This window comes from Coregonus lavaretus (assembly GCF_964263955.1).
Source record: "Coregonus lavaretus genome assembly, chromosome: 12".
In the NCBI taxonomy this organism is placed as follows: domain Eukaryota; kingdom Metazoa; phylum Chordata; class Actinopteri; order Salmoniformes; family Salmonidae; genus Coregonus; species Coregonus lavaretus.
In genome coordinates, this window is record NC_139999.1 from 31,012,065 (window position 1) to 31,029,016 (window position 16,952).

General features: G+C 44.2%; 1 protein-coding gene across 1 annotated transcript in view; it reads left to right on the forward strand.

Annotated features, from left to right (window-relative positions):
* The window catches only part of LOC311138802 (zinc finger protein 385A-like), a gene marked incomplete at both ends in the record, with an annotated part of 66,726 nt that overhangs the window by 32,469 nt on the left and 17,305 nt on the right, over nt 1–16,952 (forward strand). The gene's annotated exons all lie outside the window — the stretch shown is intronic.

A 16,952-nucleotide genomic window follows, 5' to 3' on the forward strand; every position in this document is an offset into this window, starting at 1 on the left:
CCCTCAGAGAGGACCATCAAAGAGAGTGAAGGAGAGAGAGAGAATGAGAGAGAGAGAGAGAGAAAGAGAGAGAATTCGAGAGAGATAAGGGGTTTATAATCTGAAAGAGAGAGAGAGAGGAAAACAACAAACAGTGAAAGTAGAGTGGGAGAGAAGCAAGAGAGCGGCAATGACAGAGAAAGTGGAAAGAGAGCATCAAGTGTTTCTCTCTGTCTGTCTCTTTAGAGTACATAGCTGTTGCTGAGTGGCGTCTTTACAACCCTCCTTCTCCTTCATCTCTAATCTGTGGGCTTTGGGGAGCAGGAGTCTAAATAAGACCTTCCGAGGACTTGGCTTACACATGCAGGGCTATATGTGCTTCTCTGTCATCGCCAATCAGGACTGGGGCAATATGTGTACCTCTGTCATCAGCAATTACTGCCTGGGGCTTAGGGAGGCATCCCTGACATCCCATCAGCCCTCTAGCCTCGTTGATAACCCCCTCACCCACTCACTGCCTCCAAGCCCCAGCTCTCTTTGTAGCCTTGTAGCTGTCTACACACACACATACACACACACCCCACTGGCATAAAGCAGTTTCTCTAGATCCCAGCAAGTTCCTCCCCCAGTCTATTATTTACAAATAATACAATCAGTCCACCCTCAAAACACTAGCTTACTAGAGATTGTTTCATTATGCAGTGTACTATCTATAGCAATATACCGTATTTAGCTGCTATTTATAAACGTTTTATAAAAATTACACATCAAATAGCCTAACAATGAGGAAATAAGTAGTCGGCTTGTCTGGCTAGTAGCCTACACAAATGGGCTGCAATATTCAAGGTAAATTAAATTAAAACAAATCAAATCCAACTTGAGAGACTCCGCTGGTCTCCTGAAGTCTTCCTGAAGTCCTCCTGCGCAAATGTTTTCACCACGACCTATAGGTCCACCCAGATGTTGCTGCCCAAGCTGCTTTCTTAAGAGATGACAACAGCATGGTTTTTCTTTCCAAAAAAAAGTTTATTTATAGCACATCAAATGCACTGTAGGAACTCCAATTAAAGGGATAGTTCAACCAAATTACACATTTACACATTGGTTCCCTTACACTGTAAGCTGCCTTTCGACAAGGTATGACAGCAATCCGTGCTTTGGTTTTATTTACCTGGCCACTGTTTCCAAGTCGTTGTTCTTGAGAAATCAAATAATGTGTCTGGTTGCTTCGTCTATTGCTTAATTTGCATCTTCACACTTTATGCTCTGTAATGAATGTGCTCTATCTTAAAAATGTGACTACTAACATGTAAGATTTTTGGGATTGTACTAACAGTGGACTAATAAACAAAATGCTAAAAGAGAGTTTGAGTACAATATCCCTTTAATAGCACCTACCACCAGGGTTGGGGTCAATTACTTTTTAATTCAGTCAATTTAGAAATTAAACTGAAATTCCAATTCAATTTTTTTTATGTCATTGCCTCCTATGAGATAAAATTGGAAAATCAGTTTACTTCCTGAATTGAAATGGAACTGAACCCAACCTTGCCTACCACTCCATTCAGGAAAGCTGTGTCGAGTAACTTATGCTCGATTGCCTCCACATTCTGGACAGTATTCATAGGGAAATCAGCCCCCTCAGGTAGTGCTGCTGTCACTGTGTTACCATCTCGCTGCTTCAGTAGGGTACTCAGCATAGTGCCATGTATACTTTGGGTCTCTTTAATGTCCTTGAGTATGGTCAGTACTCTTGAGGTCATTGTTGGTCTCTTGTTAGTAGTGGTAGGGGTTACTCTCTTATTAGGAGTGGTAGGGGTGCTTCATGTCCAAATCACCCTAAAGTATCTAAATGTATTACCTAGCTCATGGATGGGCAACTGTGGACCGCCCCCCATTTTGTAGGCCCGTGGACCAATTTTTTGCAAAATGTTTTTAATATATATATATATTGAACAAAAATATAAACACAACATGTAAAGTGTTGGTCCCGTGTTTCATCAGCTGAAATAAAATATCTCAGAAATGCTCCATACACACAAAAAGCGTATTTCTCTCAAATGTGTGCACAAATTTGTTTACATCCCTGTTAGTGAGCATTTCTCCTTTGCCAAGATAATCCATCCACCTAACAGGTGTGGCATATCAAGAAGCTGATTAAACAGCATGATCATTACACAGGTGCACCTTGTGCTGGGGACAATGAAAGGCCACTCTAAAATGTGCACACAACACAATGCCACAGTTGTCTCAAGTTTTGAGGGAGCGTGTAATTGGCATGCTGACTGCAGGAATGTCCACCAGAGCTGTTGCCAGAGAATTACATTTTATTTTCTCTACCATAAGCCGCCTCCAACGTCGTTTTAGAGAATTTGGCAGTACGTCCAACTGGCCTCACAACCGCCCGGCCAAACTGAGCAATCGGGGGAGAAGGACCTTGGTCAGGGAGGTGACCAAGAACCCGATGGTCAATCTGAGAGAGCTCCAGAGTTCCTCTGTGGAGATGGGAGAAACTTCCAGAAGGACAACCATCTCTGCAGCACTCCACCAAATCAGGCCTTTATGGTAGTGGCCAGACGGAAGCCACTCCTCAGTAAAAGGCACATGACAGCCCGCTTGGAGTTTGCCAAAAGGCACTTAAAGGACTCTCACACCATGAGAAACAAGATTCTCTGGTCTGATGAAACCAAGATTTAACTATTTGGCCTGAATGCCAAACGTCACGTCTGGAGGAAACCTGGTGAAGGTTTCCCTACGATGAAGTATGGTGGTGGCAGCATCATGCTGTGGGGATGTTTTTCAGCGGCAGGGGCTGGGAGACTAGTCAGGACTGAGGGAAAGATGAACGGAGCAAAGTACAGAGAGAGCCTTGATGAAAACCTGCTCCAGAGCACTCAGGACCTCAGACTGGGGCGAAAGTTCACCTTCCAACAGGACAACAACCCTAAGCACACAGCCAAGATAACGCAGGAGTGGCTTCGGGACAAGTCTCTGAATGTCCTTGAGTGGCCCAGCCAGAGACCAGACTTGAACCCAATCAAACATCTCTGGAAAGACCTGAAAATAGCTGTGCAGAGACGCTCCCCATCCAACCTGACAGAGCTTGAGAGGATCTGCAGAGAAGAATGGGAGAAACTCCCAAAATACCGGTGTGCCAAGCTTGTAGCGTCATACCCAAGAAGACTTGTTTTGTCATTTTTATAAATTTGCAAAACTTTCTACAAACCTGTTTTTGCTTTGTCATCATGTGGTATTGTTTGTAGATTGATGAGGGGGAAAAAAACTATTTAATGAATTATGTAATAAGGCTGTAACGTAACAAAATGTGGAAAAAGTCAAGGGGTCTGAATACTTTCCGAATGCACTGTATATCATTGTAAATTTGGGAACAAAACATTTCAGCAAGTCCTCTGCATAGTCGCAGTATTCTGAACATAGAGCTAGACTGAGGAGAATTATCATAGCAACAAACAAAAGCATGAGGTTTCTGTACTGGGTCCTTGGCAGCCTATTGAATAACAACAGGCCCTGTATATAACACAAATTATCTTAATTCTGTAGCTTTCCAATGACTGAACTCTGACAGTGATCTTGGTTTTCTTGAGAAGTTCCTTGGCAGATTGTCTCATCGACTTCATGTGTTCAGAAATAACTGACAGAATACCTGCAGACACCCTACACTTCAAGGGTCCCTTAATCCAGATAGATATGCTTTCTGACAATCTCCAAATAAACTAAATGCATATAGTCTAGAACAAAACTTGTAACTAACTCTATGCCTAGCCCTTGCATTGGGGAAAGACCAGTGTGGTGTTCTTCATGTACCATTTAATCAAACTGTGAATCTGTCCTGAGTGCTGCTATCATTTCTGGATATGTCATCCTACCATTTAAATATACACCTTTCTGTACACAGCGTTCACAGCCGTGGTAGCCTGTGTGACCTTTGACACATATAAGATATGCCCTGGCTGGTGCGTCACACATAAAAGCGCCAGGAACAGTAACTGTATAGTGTGTTTCATTGTATTATAAACCTTTCTGGGTGACTACTTTTAAATCTAGAAATTTTTCCAAATACTCGTGGACTGAGCTGAGTTTATTTAAACCTGAATATAAACCTATCAAAAAAAACATTTGAATCTGGAAGATCTTTTATTCTGCCTAATATGGGCCATAACTGTACATTTGAACTTCTAATTAATGGCAGTCAATCTACTAAAAATATTATGCAACAATTTCAACGATTTTACTGAGTTACAGTTCATATAAGGAAATCAGTCAATTAAAATAAATAAATTAGGCCCTAATCTATGGATTTCACATGACTGGGCAGGGGCGCAGCCATGGGTGGGCCTGGGAGGGCATAGGCCCACCCACTTTGGAGCCAGGCCCAGCCAATCAGAATTATTTTTCCACACAAAAGGGTTATTACAGACAGAAGTACTCCTCAGTTTCATCAACTGTCTGGGTGGCTGGTCTTAGACGATCCCGCAGGTGCAGAAGCCGGATGTGGAGGTCCTGGGCTGGCATGGTTACACGTGGTCTGCGGTTGTGAGGCCGGTTGGATGTACTGTCAAATTCTCTAAAACGACGTTGGAGGTGTCTTATGTTAGAGAAATTAACATTAAATTATCTGGCAACAGTTCTGGTGGACATTCCTGCAGTCATTTCCCTCAAGAATTTCCCTGTATTTAGCGCCATCCATCATTCCTTCCATTCTGACCAGTTTCCCTGTCCCTGCCGATGAAAAACATCCTCACAGCATAATGCTGCCACCACCATGCTTCACTGTGGGGATGGTGTTTTCGGGGTGATGAGAGGTGTTGGGTTTGCGCCAGACATAGCGTTTTCCTTGATGGCCAAAAAGCTCAATGTTAGTCTCATCTGACCAGAGTACCTTCTTCCATATGTTTGGGGAGTCTCCCACATGCCTTTTGGCGAACACCAAACATGTTTACTTATTTTTTTCTTTAAGCAATGGCTTTTTTCTGGCCACTCTTACGTAAATCCCAGCTCTGTGGAGTGTATGGCTTAAAGTGGTCCTATGGACAGATACTCAAATCTCCGCTGTGGAGCTTTGCAGCTCTTTCAGTGTTATCTTTGGTCTCTTTGTGTTGTGGTGAGGGAGGCCCCGCTCTCTCCTTTCCCAGATGTTTAGTTCATTTCATTCCGATCTCCTTTGCATTATTGTAGCCATTTTCTGCAGCCTGTCAACTATGCCTCTGTCTATCCTTGTTCTCTCCTCTCCGCACAGGCTATACAAACGCCTCACACCACGTGGCTGCTGCCTCTCTAACCTGGTGGTCCCTGCAAGCAACACCCAAGTGGAGTTACAGGTCTCAGGCAGCCTCTGGAACTGCTGTTCTGCTGCCAACATGGCAGAGTTCATCTCAGCCTATGCTACCCTCCAATCCCTCAACTTCTTGGCGCTGACGGAAACATGGATTACCACTGAAAACACTGCTACTCCTACTGCTCTCTCCTCGTCTGACCATGTGTTCTCGCATGCCCCGAGAGCATCTGGTCAGCGGGGGGGTGGCACAGGAATCCTCATCTCTCCCAAGTGGACATCCTTTATTTTTCCCCTGACCCATCTGTCTATCTCCTCATTTGAATTCCATGCTGTCACAGTCACTAGCCCATTTAAGCTTAATATCCTTGTCATTTATCGCCCTCCAGGTTCCCTTGGAGAGTTCATCAATGAGCTTGACGCCTTGATAAGTTCCTTTCCTGAGGATGGGTCACCCCTCACAGTTCTGGGGGACTTCAACCTCCCTACGTCTACCTTTGTCTAATTTCTCTCTGCCTCCTTCTTTCCACTCCTCTCCTCTTTTGACCTCACCCTCTCACCGTCCCCCCCTACTCACAAGGCAGGCAATACGCTTGACCTCATCTTTACTAGATGCTGTTCTTCTACTAATCTCACTGCAACTCCCCTCCATGTCTCCGACCACTACTTTGTATCCTTTTCTCTCTCGCTCTCCTCCAACACTACTCACTCTGCCCCTACTCAGATGGTAATGCACCGTCGCAACCTTCGCTCTCTCTCTCCCGTTACTCTCTCCTCTTCCATACTATCATCTCTTCCATCTGCTCAATCCTTCTCCCTCCAATCTCCTGATTCTGCCTCCTCAACCCTCCTCTCCTCCCTTTCTGCATTCTTTGACTCTCTATGTCCCCTATCCTCCCGGCCGGCTCGGTCCTCCCCTCCAGCTCCGTGGCTTGATGATTCATTGCGAGCTCGCAGAACAGGGCTCCGGGCAGCCGAGCGGAAATGGAGGAAAACTAGACTCCCTGCAGACCTGGCATCTTTTCACTCCCTCCTCTCTACATTTTCTTCATCTGTTTCTGCTGCTAAGGCCACTTTCTACCACTCTAAATTCCAAGAATCTGCCTCTAACCGTAGGAAGCTCTTTGCCACCTTCTCCTCCCTGCTGAATCCTCCTCCCCCTCCCCCCCATCCTCCCTCTCTGTGGATGACTTCGTCAACCATTTTGAAAAGAAGGTTGACGACATCCGATCCTCGTTTGTTAAGTCAAATGACACTGCTGGTCCTGCTCACACTGCCCTACCCTATGCTTTGACTTCTTTCTCCCCTCTCTCTCCAGATAAAATCTTGCGACTTGTGACAGCCGGCCGCCCAACAACCTGCCCGTTTGACCCTATCCCCTCCTCTCTTCTCCAGACCATCTCCGGTGACCTTCTCCCTTACCTCACATCGCTGATCAACTCATCCTTGACCGCTGGCTATGTCCCTTCCGTCTTCAAGAGAGCGAGAGTTGCACCCCTTCTCAAAAAACCAACACTCGATCCCTCTGATGTCAACAACTACAGACCAGTATCCCTTCTTTCTTTTCTCTCCAAAACTATTGAGCGTGCCGTCTCTAGCCAACTCTCTTGCTATCTCTCTCAGAATGACCTTCTTCATCCAAACCAGTCAGGTTTCAAGACTGGTCATTCAACTGAGACTGCTCTTCTCTGTGTCACGGAGGCTCTCCGCACTGCTAAAGCTAACTCTCTCTCCTCTGCTCTTGTCCTTCCAGACCTGTCTGCTGCCTTTGATACTGTGAACCATCAGATCCTCCTCTCCACACTCTCCGAGCTGGGCATCTCCGGCGCGGCTCACTCTTGGATTGCGTCCTACGTGACCGGTCGCTCCTACCAAGTGGCGTGGCGAGAATCTGTCTCCGCACCACGTGCTCTCACCACTGGTGTCCCCCAGGGCTCAGTTCTAGGCCCTCTCCTATTCTCGCTATACACCAAGTCACTTGGCTCTGTCATATCCTCACATGGCCTCTCCTATCATTGCTACGCAGACGACACGCAACTAATCTTCTCCTTTCCCCCTTCTGATAACCAGGTGGCGAATCGCATCTCTGCATGTCTGGCAGACATATCAGTATGGATGATGGATCACCACCTCAAGCTGAACCTTGGCAAGACGGAGCTGCTCTTCCTCCCGGGGAAGGACTGCCCGTTCCATGATCTCGCCATCACGGTTGACAACTCCGTTGTGTCCTCCTCCCAGAGTGCGAAGAGCCTTGGCGTGACCCTGGACAACACCCTGTCGTTCTCCGCTAACATCAAGGCGGTGACCCAATCCTGTAGGTTCATGCTCTACAACATTCGGAGAGTACGGCCCTGCCTTACACAGGAAGCGGCACAGGTCCTAATCCAGGCACTTGTCATCTCCCGTCTGGATTACTGCAACTCGCTGTTGGCTGGGCTCTCTGCCTGTGCCATTAAACCCATACAACTCATCCAGAATGCCGCAGCCCGTCTGGTGTTCAACCTTCCCAAGTTCTCTCACGTCACCCCGCTCCTCCGCACACTCCACTGGCTTCCAGTTGAAGCTCGCATCTGCTACAAGACCATGGTGCTTGCCTACGGAGCTGTGAGGGGAACGGCACCTCCGTACCTTCAGGCTCTGATCAGTCCCTATACCCAAACTAGGGCATTGCGTTCATCCACCTCTGGCCTGCTGGCTCCCCTACCTCTGCGGAAGCACAGTTCCCACTCAGCCCAGTCAAAACTATTCGCTGCTCTGGCACCCCAATGGTGGAACAGGCTCCCTCACGACGCCAGGACAGCGGAGTCACTCACCACCTTCCAGAGACATTTGAAACCCCACCTCTTTAAGGAATACCTGGGATAGGATAAAGTAATCCTTCTACCCCCCCCCCCCCCCCCGCCCAAAAAAATACATTGTAAAGTGGTTATCCCACTGGCTATAAGGTGAATGTACCAATTTGTAAGTCGCTCTGGATAAGAGCGTCTGCTAAATGACGTAAATGTAAATGTAAATGTTTGTTGCCTCTCTGATTAATGCCCCCCTTGCCTGGTCCACGAGTTTATTTAATTTATTTTAAATTTTTTTAGGGGGTAGATCAGCTTTAATATTGCAGATATATTGTAACTTCCATCAATGTAATTGTCGGCATCACTTCCTATGTTTGTTTTTTTCTCGCAAATATATATATATATATATACACACACAGTGGGGAGAACAAGTATTTGATACACTGCCGATTTTGCAGGTTTTCCTACTTACAAAGCATGTAGAGGTCTGTAATTTGTATCATAGGTACACTTCAACTGTGAGAGACGGAATCTAAAACAAAAATACAGAAAATCACATTGTATGATTTTTAAGTAATTAATTTGCATTTTATTGCATGACATAAGTATTTGATACATCAGAAAAGCAGAACTTAATATTTCGTACAGAAACCTTTGTTTGCAATTACAGAGATCATACGTTTCCTGTAGGTCTTTGACCAGGTTTGCACACACTGCAGCAGGGATTTTGGCCCACTCCTCCATACAGACCTTCTCCAGATCCTTCAGGTTTCGGGGCTGTCGCTGGGCAATACGGACTTTCAGCTCCCTCCAAAGATTTTCTATTGGGTTCAGGTCTGGAGACTGGCTAGGCCACTCCAGGACCTTGAGATGCTTCTTATGGAGCCACTCCTTAGTTGCCCTGGCTGTGTGTTTCGGGTCGTTGTCATGCTGGAAGACCCAGCCACGACCCATCTTCAATGCTCTTACTGAGGGAAGGAGGTTGTTGGCCAAGATCTCACGATACATGGCCCCATCCATCCTCCCCTCAATACGGTGCAGTCATCCTGTCCCCTTTGCAGAAAAGCATCCCCAAAGAATGATGTTTCCAACTCCATGCTTCACGGTTGGCATGGTGTTCTTGGGGTTGTACTCATCCTTCTTCTTCCTCCAAACACAGCGAGTGGAGTTTAGACCAAAAAGCTATATTTTTGTCTCATCAGACCACATGACCTTCTCCCATTCCTCCTCTGGATCATCCAGATGGTCAATGGCAAACTTCAGACGGGCCTGGACATGCGCTGGCTTGAGCAGGGGGACCTTGCCTGCGCTGCAGGATTTTAATCCATGACGGCGTAGTGTGTTACTAATGGTTTTCTTTGAGACTGTGGTCCCAGCTCTCTTCAGGTCATTGACCAGGTCCTGCCGTGTAGTTCTGGGCTGATCCCTCACCTTCCTCATGATCATTGATGCCCCACAAGGTGAGATCTTGCATGGAGCCCCAGACCGAGGGTTATTGACCTTCATCTTGAACTTCTTCCATTTTCTAATAATTGCGCCAACAGTTGTTGCCTTCTCACCAAGCTGCTTGCCTATTGTCCTGTAGCCCATCCCAGCCTTGTGCAGGTCTACAATTTTATCCCTGATGTCCTTACACAGCTCTCTGGTCTTGGCCATTGTGGAGACGTTGGAGTCTGTTTGATTGAGTGTGTGGACAGGTGTCTTTTATACAGGTAACGAGTTCAAACAGGTGCAGTTAATACAGGTATTGAGTGGAGAACAGGAGGGCTTCTTAAAGAAAAACTAACAGGTCTGTGAGAGCCGGAATTCTTACTGGTTGGTAGGTGATCAAATACTTATGTCATGCAATAAAATGCAAATTAATTACTTAAAAATCATACAATGTGATTTTCTGGATTTTTGTTTTAGATTCCGTCTCTCACAGTTGAAGTGTACCTATGATAAAAATTACAGACCTCTACATGCTTTGTAAGTAGGAAAACCTGCAAAATCGGCAGTGTATCAAATACATACAGTGAGGGAAAAAAGTATTTGATCCCCTGCTGATTTTGTACGTTTGCCCACTGACAAAGAAATGATCAGTCTATAATTTTTATGGTAGATTTATTTTAACAGGGAGAGACAGAATAACAACAACAAAATCCAGATAAACGCATGTCAAAAATGTTATAAATTGATTTGCATTTTAATGAGGGAAATAAGTATTTGACCCCCTCTCAATCAGAAAGATTTCTGGCTCCCAGGTGTCTTTTATACAGGTAACGAGCTGAGATTAGGAGCACACTCTTAATGGGAGTGCTCCTAATCTCAGCTTGTTACCTGTATAAAAGACACCTGTCCACAGAAGCAATCAATCAATCAGATTCCAAACTCTCCACCATGGCCAAGACCAAAGAGCTCTCCAAGGATGTCAGGGACAAGATTGTAGACCTACACAAGGCTGGAATGGGCTACAAGACCATCGCCAAGCAGCTTGGTGAGAAGGTGACAACAGTTGGTGCGATTATTCGCAAATGGAAGAAACACAAAATAACTGTCAATCTCCCTCGGCCTGGGGCTCCATGCAAGATCTCACCTCGTGGAGTTGCAATGATCATGAGAACGGTGAGGAATCAGCCCAGAACTACACGGGAGGATCTTGTCAATGATCTCAAGGCAGCTGGGACAATAGTCACCAAGAAAACAATTGGTAACACACTACGCCGTGAAGGACTGAAATCCTGCAGCGCCCGCAAGGTCCCCCTGCTCAAGAAAGGACATATACAGGCCCGTCTGAAGTTTGCCAATGAACATCTGAATGATTCAGAGGAGATCTGGGTGAAAGTGTTGTGGTCAGATGAGACCAAAATCGAGCTCTTTGGCATCAACTCAACTCGCCGTGTTTGGAGGAGGAGGAATGCTGCCTATGACCCCAAGAACACCATCCCCACCGTCAAACATGGAGGTGGAAACAGAATTCCGGCTCTCACAGACCTGTTAGTTTTTCTTTAAGAAGCCCTCCTGTTCTCCACTCATTACCTGTATTAACTGTACCTGTTTGAACTCGTTACCTGTATAAAAGACACCTGTCCACACACTCAATCAAACAGACTCCAACCTCTCCACAATGGCCAAGACCAGAGAGCTGTGTAAGGACATCAGGGATAAAATTGTAGACCTGCACAAGGCTGGGATGGGCTACAGGACAATAGGCAAGCAGCTTGGTGAGAAGGCAACAACTGTTGGCGCAATTATTAGAAAATGGAAGAAGTTCAAGATGACGGTCAATCACCCTCAGTCTGGGGCTCCATGCAATATCTCACCTCGTGGGGCATCAATGATCATGAGGAAGGTGAGGGATCAGCCCAGAACTACACGGCAGGACCTGGTCAATGACCTGAAGAGAGCTGGGACCACAGTCTCAAAGAAAACCATTAGTAACACACTACGCCGTCATGGATAAAAATCCTGCAGCGCACGCAAGGTCCCCCTGCTCAAGCCAGCGCGTGTCCAGGCCGTCTGAAGTTTACCAATGACCATCTGGATGATCCAGAGGAGGAATGGGAGAAGGTCATGTGGTCTGATGAGACAAAAATATAGCTTTTTGGTCTAAACTCCACTCGCCGTGTTTGGAGGAAGAAGAAGGATGAGTACAACCCCAAGAACACTATCCCAACCGTGAAGCATGGAGGTGGAAACATCATTCTTTGGGAATGCTTTTCTGCAAAGGGGACAGGACGACTGCACCGTATTGAGGGGAGGATGGGTGGGGCCATGTATCGCAAGATCTTGGCCAACAACCTCCTTCCCTCAGTAAGAGCATTGAAGATGGGTCGTGGCTGGGTCTTCCAGCATGACAACGACCCGAAACACACAGCCAGGGAAACTAAGGAGTGGCTCCGTAAGAAGCATCTCAAGGTCCTGGAGTGGCCTAGCCAGTCTCCAGACCTGAACCCAATAGAACATTTTTCGGAGGGAGCTGAAAGTCTGTATTGCCCAGCGACAGCCCCGAAACCTGAAGGATCTGGAGAAGGTCTGTATGGAGGAGTGGGCCAAAATCCCTGCTGCAGTGTGTGCAAACCTGGTCAAGACCTACAGGAAACGTATGATCTCTGTAATTGCAAACAAAGGTTTCTGTACCTAATATGAAGTTCTGCTTTTCTGATGTATCAAATACTTATGTCATGCAATAAAATGCAAATTAATTACTTAAAAATCATACAAATGTGATTTTCTGGATTTTTGTTTTAGATTCCGTCTCTCACAGTTGAAGTGTACCTATGATAAAAATTACAGACCTCTACATGCTTTGTAAGTAGGAAAACCTGCAAAATCGGCAGTGTATCAAATACTTGTTCTCCCCACTGAATATACACATACATACATACATATATACACATACATATACATTTCCTTTTTTAAAAGTCAGTGAGTTTTGGTGGGCGGCCCTCTCTTGGCAGATTTGTTGTGGTGCCATATTCTTTCAATTTTTTAAATAATGGATTTAATGGTGCTCTGTGGGATGTTCAAAGTTTCTGATATTTTTTTATAACCTAACCCTGATCTGTACTTACGTTTACATTTTAGTCATTTAGCAGACCTACTTCTCTCCACAACTTTGTCCCTGACCTGTTTGGAGAGCTCCTTGGTCTTCATGGTGACGCTTGCTTGGTCGGCCTTTTGGCGAACACCAAAAGTGTTTGCTTATTTTTTTCTTTAAGCAATGGCTTTTTTCTGGCCACTCTCCCATAAAGCCCAGCTCTGTGGAGTGTACGGCTTAAAGTGGTCCTATGGACAGATACTCCAATCTCAGCTGTGGAGCTTTGCAGCTACTTCACGGTTATCTTTGGTCTCTTTGTTGCCTCTCTGATTAATACCCTCCTTGCCTGGTCCGTGAGTTTTGGTGGGCGGCCCTCTCTTGGCAGGTTTGTTGTGGTGCCATATTCTTTCCATTTTTTAATAATGGATTTAATGGTGCTCCGTGGGATGTTCAAAGTTTCGGATCTTTTTTTATAACCCAACCCTGATCTGTACTTCTCCACAACTTTGTCCCTGACCTGTTTGGAGAGCTCCTTGGTCTTCATGGTGCCGCTTGCTTGGTGGTGCCCCTTGCTTAGTGGTGTTGCAGACTCTGGGGCCTTTCAGAACATGTGTATATATACTGAGATCACGTGACATATCATGTGACACTTAGATTGCACACAGGTGGACTATATTTAACTAATTATGTGACTTCTGAAGGTAATTGGTTTCACCAGATCTTATTTAGGGGCTTCATAGCAAAGGGGGTGAATACATATGCATGCACCACTTTTCCGTTATATATTTTTTTGATTTTTTTTGTGTATGTCCATTACATGAAATCCAAATAAAAATCCATTTAAATTACAGGTTGTAATGCAACAAAATAGGAAAAACGCCAAGGGGGATTAATACTTTTGCAAGGCACTGTACCTGCATGACCCAGAAAAGGCTTGCCCAATCCCCATAAGGGGACACTAAATGTTTTACTTCATGAGGACACAGTTGTTTGGGAAGTCAAACTATATTGTAATTCGTTTCTGTTGAGAGGTGGGCTAACGAGCTTAGGGACCAAAACAAATGTTCACATCATGTTTGAAGAAATACATCACTGTATTTCATTGAGAATTCCTCACTAGATAAAATATCTATCCTTACATACGTACCAACCAGGCCCACGTTGTACAAAATGGCAGTGGATCTTGTGGTGGCCGAACAACGATGCTGATATGCTGTGTTGACAAGGAATCCGCTGACACTGTACTTTGATTATAAAGGTTTATTATATCAAAAGATTTCAGCGTCAATTTACAGATTTCTGCAGAATCTGGAGAACAACTAACCCAATCTCAAATATGATTATTCTCCCCGTCCTTTGTTGAAAACCTGGTATATATCCTATGTAACATAAGATGGGTGTTTTGAATAGACCAATCCCTGGCTTCCACATATCCAAGTCTCCTCTGTTTCAGGGGCCCCTATAGTGATGCTTTCCAGATGTTTCAGCAAGGCAGAGTAAAGTTCATCTAACACACCATTTGCAAACGTCAGCCAAAATTATAAACGGTTCAGATACTACAATCTCTCACTGGATCTTTGCTATAGAGCTAGCTAGCTACCACCTGTGAAAAAAGAATTGACTACAAAAAGTGTAAATCTAGTTATACAACACATTTTCCAATTTAAAATGTAAACATCAATACCAGAGATAAGAGACTGTTGATATTGCAACCACACAACTCAAACACTGGTTCACCAGTATGAACGAAATCACAAACCACTTTTTTTGTTTAAGCCCTCAAGAACTGTTGTCCGCTAAAGATGATAACCTGTTTGTATCTGCCAATTTATTGTCTGTCCAGTATCCAGACGACATGTCCCCAGAGCTTCCTATACAGTTAATCTCTTTCCATAACATGTTGCGGCTGGCAGAATGAGAGGCTCAATTAAAGATGTAGCAGAACTGCTGTATTTGAAGCACCATTCCCTTCTGCCCAGTTTCCCTGATGTTGCTACGGCAATCAAGCTGTTTTTATCATCCCTGTAACTGATCGGTTTCTAAACTAAAACTAAAAAAGAAAGAACTCCCTAAGAAGCATTAGTCTCTCGGTCTGATATAGGCTTTTGAACACCTAAGCTCCACTCATTGAACTGTTAAGTGTTTTCTTTTTCAACACCTGAGGCACTTTTTCAGTCACGTTCCTGAAGCCCAAGAAACAAACTCTTAGCTTCCTAGTACATATGGAAATTAAAAAGGTTTATTAATTACTTTTTGGAGGGTTACTGTCAAAATGATTTATATATTTAAAAAAAGACATAGATGACAGGCGCATGGGCCCCCAGATCTCATGGGCCCCCCCATCTTGCGGGGGCTGCGGTGGTGTCCAATACGCCAGTGACACACACCCTCCCTTGATGACACTCTTGCCACTTGCATTCCTTATTCATCCTTGAGCAGCAGTAGTGTAGTTGCAGCTGTCAGGGTTTCCTCACACCCCAGGGTCTATTTGAGATAATCCCACCACTCGATAATCATCACAGGCTCAGTTCAGTAATTAGTCATTTACAGCAGAGGAACCATCAGAACATTCTATAATCCTCCTCTGTACAGACAGACTAGAGTAGAGGAATCCTGAACATTATAGAACTATACAGATTTAGGATCTTAATATGAGCTAGTTTGCTACAGCTGGAAAATAATCCTGCAGCAGTACGAAATGTGAATTATTATATGGATTATAATTAATCAACATTTTTTGTAGGGGTTGATACATTTTGTATAAGATAAAATCAAGTCTGAAATTTAAAAGTGGAAATTACAAACTTCAGAAGCCTTTTTAAACCTAATACACTACAAGTCAAAATAATATGAATTTTAGGAAAGTTCTACTGCAACAGGGCGATCAAATTAAGATCCCACATCTGTAAACTATCTGGAATATTCTAGAATGCTTAAAGAATGACTGGATGTCCAGCACCCATTTCGGATGACATGTTACGAATTTCCAAATTTACAATATGTTACGAATTTGCAAACCATACAATATGTTACGAATTTGCAAAACATATAATATGTTATGACTTCTAGCTAGGTGGCTAACGTTAGCTAACTCGCTAACGTTAGCTAGGCTAGGAGTTAGGGTTAAGGTTAGGGTTAAGTTTAGGAGTTAGGTTAAAGGATTAAGGTTAGGGTTAGGGTTAGCCAAAAGGGTTAGGGTTAGGGTTAGCTAATATGCTAGTAGTTGCAAAGTAGCTAAAAAGTAGTAAGTAGTTGGAAAGTAGTAAGTAGTTGAAAAGCTGAAAAGGTTGCTAATTTGCGTTATACACTCACCCAGCCACCCTAACCAACCACCCTCCTTTCGTTTTTGCCTTAAGTAACCATCTGTCTTATGTAACTATAGCAAACGTAACATATCATACTAAACGGAGTGTCTCGGATTTATGTACAGAATAATACAAAATGCTCTTAGACAAGGTTGAAAAGTTTGGTAAAAAACAACAACATTCTTAAAGTGGCAATCAGCAGTTGAAACAATAACAAATAATTATTCTCACCTCTATTTTGGTAAAAAGTGGAGGGATGGAGCTGGAGAAATGTAACCACTCTCAAATTCATAGACAGAGCTATGGATGCAAGGAATGACCATCCATGATATAAAAAATTATAGTTTAACCATGTTTTGAGGGTATATAGTGTTGTTTTTTTTACATTTACAAACATTGGAGTAAAACAAGTTTATATTTTGGGTTCTGATGGGGTATGACAGTTGAACTAAACTCATGAGGCATTTATAAGTTATATTCTTCAAGAAACAATGGGTACATATCTTAATTTATATTTCAAAAAATGGATGTAGCAACTGCAGATTGACCCTTTATAACATTTTAATCTAACACATTGATTGTACATTTGCTTTACAGAATATTAAAATAGTTCTCACATTGACAACAAACTACAGAGTGTGTGCTGCTCAGCTGCTATTTTGTGTTGAGGGAGGACAGTTATAAAACCCTCAGCTCTAATGACAGCGGCAGACATTGGGGATCTCAGTGATACATTTATGAGAGATTAATGCATAATTTATTTGCTGAACTGCTGAAGAGTGCTCCAGCCAGCCAGCCACAGGGACAGGCAGGTACAGAACAAGGACAGGCAGGTACCGAGCAGGGACAGCAGAGGGCTCATGTGACAGCCTAAAGCCGTCTACTGAGAGATGTCCAGTCAACACAGTGGCTAGAGTTCACTCCACTGACCTCACTGGGTCTCAATAGATAAGCCTGTGGATGACAGATATTGTACTAAACAGGAAAATAGGGCTTAGGACACAACCGCAGTGTGAAAATATGACAGCAAGGGTGTGAGTGGTGTCCCACAGCCATGCTAGGGCTGC